The sequence below is a fragment of the Dromiciops gliroides genome, chromosome 5 (assembly GCF_019393635.1).
Source record: "Dromiciops gliroides isolate mDroGli1 chromosome 5, mDroGli1.pri, whole genome shotgun sequence".
Taxonomy (NCBI): Eukaryota; Metazoa; Chordata; class Mammalia; order Microbiotheria; family Microbiotheriidae; genus Dromiciops; species Dromiciops gliroides.
This window is the reverse complement of record NC_057865.1, coordinates 211,723,558-211,726,919: the sequence shown is the minus strand read 5'-3', so window position 1 is coordinate 211,726,919 and position 3,362 is coordinate 211,723,558. Positions and strand designations below refer to the sequence as shown.

Here is a 3,362-nt window from a genome sequence, read left to right as displayed (position 1 = left end):
GGCTAAAATGACAAAACAGGAAAATAATAAATGTTGGAGAAGCTGTGGGAAAATTGGAACACTGATGCATTGTTGGTGGAGCTGTGAACTGATCCAACCATTCTGGAGAGCAATTTGGAATTATGCCCAAAGGGTGATAAAGCTGTGCATACCCTTTGACCAGCAATACCACTTTTGTGTCTTTTCCCCAAAGAAATCATGGAAAGGGGAAAGGGACCCACATGTAGAAAAATATTTATAGCTGCTCTGTATGTGGTGGCAAGGAATTGGAAGTTGAGGGGATGCCCATCAATTGGGGAATGGCTGGACAAGTTGTGGTATATGAATACAATGGAATACTATTGTGCTGTAGGAAACGATGAGCAGCAGGAGTTCAGAGAAACCTGGAGGGTATTGCGTGGGCTGATGTTGAGTGAGATGAGCAGAACCAGAAAAACATTATACACAGTATCATCAACACTGAGTGTTGATCTACTGTGATGGACTATATTCTTATCACCAATACAATGGCACAGAAGAGTTCCAGGGAACTTATGATAGAAGAGGATCTCCAAATCTAAGAAAAAAAAAGAAGGAACTGTGGAGTATAGATGCTGAATGAACCATACTATTTCTTTTGTTTTTCATGCTGTTTTTTCTATTTTGAGGTTTTTCATCATTGCTCTGATTTTTCTCTTATAACATGACTAATGCAGAAATAGGATTAATGTTATTATGTGTGTATACACACACACACACACACACACACACACATATATATAAAACCTATATCAGATTACCTGCTGTCTAGGGAAGGGGGGAGGCGGGGAGGGAGGGAGAAAAATCTGAAATTGGAAAGCTTGTATAAACAAAAGTTGAGAACTATCTTTACATGTAATGGAAAAAAAATAATTAATTAATTTTTAAAAAGATATATATCATGGTGACTAAAGATGGCCTTGGATTTTTTTTAAGGAAATTGGGGTTAAGTGACTTGCCCAGGGTCACACAGTTAATAAGTGTCTGAGGTGAGATTTGAACTCAGATCCTCCCAACTTCAGGGCCAGTGCTCTATCCACTGTACCACTTAGCTGCCTTGGTAACAAGGCACCAAACCGTGTAACCATGGGTAAGACTGGGTACTTCTCTTTACCTCAATCTCCTCCCCTAACTCTACCCCCCCCTTTTTTTCAGAGGTGATATTTTTTAAAAAACAGTTGTAAGCATGGCATATATAACATCAGACTGTTAATGCATTGGTTAGTTTTGCTAAACTATTCTTTTCTCCTTTTCATTTTTGGTTATAAGGAATGGCCCACTAAAAAGGGGGAAGGATAGATTAGGAAATGTAGGTGATAAAAGAAACAAGATTTATCAATAATATCTCTTTTAAATAAATATTAACATATTCCAAATTTATCCCTTAATATTACATTGAAATATTCTTATATATACCATTCTGTAACTATGATAAGTCAATTGTTTTTTTGTTTTTTTAAGTGAGGCAATTGGGGTTAAGTGACTTGCCCAGGGTCACACAGCTAGTAAGTGTTAAGTGTCTGAGGCCGGATTTGAACTCAGGTACTCCTTTATCCACTGCGCCACCTAGCCACCCCTGATAAGTCAATTGTAATAGGCATTAGGATCCCTATGACATAATCTCAGCTTTTTAAAATGCCATTTAGAATTTCTTCTGCAACATATCAATGAATGAATGAAAAGAATTTATTGAGTTTTAGCCTTTCCTTTGCCATCGTTGCTGCTGCCCCTGCCTGCTGCCACCACCATGGGCATCCAGGGAGAATATCTTGGAGATCCAGAAGGAGATCCTCCACACCCAGAAGAAAAAGGCCACAGGCTCAGTGTGTCTATTGAATTGAAGGAGATCCCACTACCTTTCTTTGGCCTGAAGTAGATATTGGTATGTGCTTGTTGAGCCAGATACCCACAGATTCCAATTCCTTTTCCAACAGGGCCCTCTGCACCTCTCCCTTGGTGGCATCCAGCATCATGATGAAAACATCGGCCATCCTGGCCACAGTAATCACCTGGCAGCCTTTGCATTTCCCTTGTACAGCACCTTCAATGATTCCAGGAAGATCTAAGGGCTGAATATTGGCTCCTTTGTATTCAATGACACCTGGGATATTTGTCAGAGTGGTGAATTCATAGGATGTAGCTCAATTGGCAGTGGATATCATTAAGCTCAAGAAGGTAGAATTACCCACAGAAGGAAAGCCAATCAGTGCCACTCTTGCATCTCCAGATTTCATCACATCGAACCCTTCTCCTTTGGTGGAGGCAGATTTGGAGGGTTCCAAGAGCTGTGCTCTGTACTTGGCAAGTTTTACTTTCAGCAAGGGAGAGGTGCAGAGTGCCCTGTTGGAAAAGGAATTGGAATCTATGGGTATCCAGCTCAACAAGTACAGACCAATATCTACTTAAAACCAAAGAAAGGTGGTGAGGTCTCCTTCAATTCAACAGTCACAGTGAGCCAGTGCTCTGAAAAGCTGGTGCAGCTCATCCTACACGAGTATGAAATCCTCAGTGCTGAAGTACTCTTCCAAAAACACTGTTCACCAGAAGAGTTTATTGATGTGATTGTTGGCAACTGAGTGAATATCCCCTTCTTGTATGTTTATAACAAAAGTAATCAGATCTCAATGGAGGAAGTTGAATGTCTGGCATAAAAGCCCAACAGTGTTGCTATCAGCTGCAGAATGAAGCTCAATCTGGATTTTTTGCTGGAGGTGCTTTGGGAGTACTTGGCCCTGATATCTATCTACACCCAAAAAGGAGGACAAAGACCAGACTTTACAGATGCCATTATTCTTTGGAAAGGAGCTTCTGTAGAGCATGTGTGCCACTGGATCCACTGAACACTCACCAGCCAGCTTAAGTATGCTTTAGTGTGGGGAACCAGCACCAAATATAGTCCTCAGAGAGTGGGATTGACCCATATAATGGAGCATGAGGATGTCATCCAGATAGTTAAGAAGTAGCCTTTCCTGCTGCTGATCATCAGTGCCTGACCCCACCCACATCCCCAGAGTGGCAGCTGATTGACTGTTATCATCTACAAGCCAAAAAAGGAAAAGGGAAGGAGGGACTGTGCCCAAGAAGGAAAGCCTAGAGAACTCCAGTTACCTAAGTGTACTTCCATGAAGCTTGTTCAATAGGAAGATGAGGAAAGACTAAAAAGGGATCTGCACATTGTGGACACTTTGCTCACTTGGAAGTGGTGGTCCTGAACCAGGGGATCTGGAACCTGTAACCAGAAATCTGCCCCCTTTCAGACTCTGCTTAGGCCCTCACAGGCTGTTGACCATCCTGCTAAAGTAGACCTGTCGCTGGCCAGCAGCTTGCTTGAGCCACTGGCTCTA

General features: G+C 41.9%; 1 pseudogene; it reads left to right on the top strand.

Annotated features, from left to right (window-relative positions):
• The first annotated feature begins 1,765 nt into the window (after positions 1–1,765).
• LOC122728927 lies at positions 1,766–2,981 on the top strand (annotated as a pseudogene).
• The last annotated feature ends 381 nt before the right edge of the window (positions 2,982–3,362 follow it).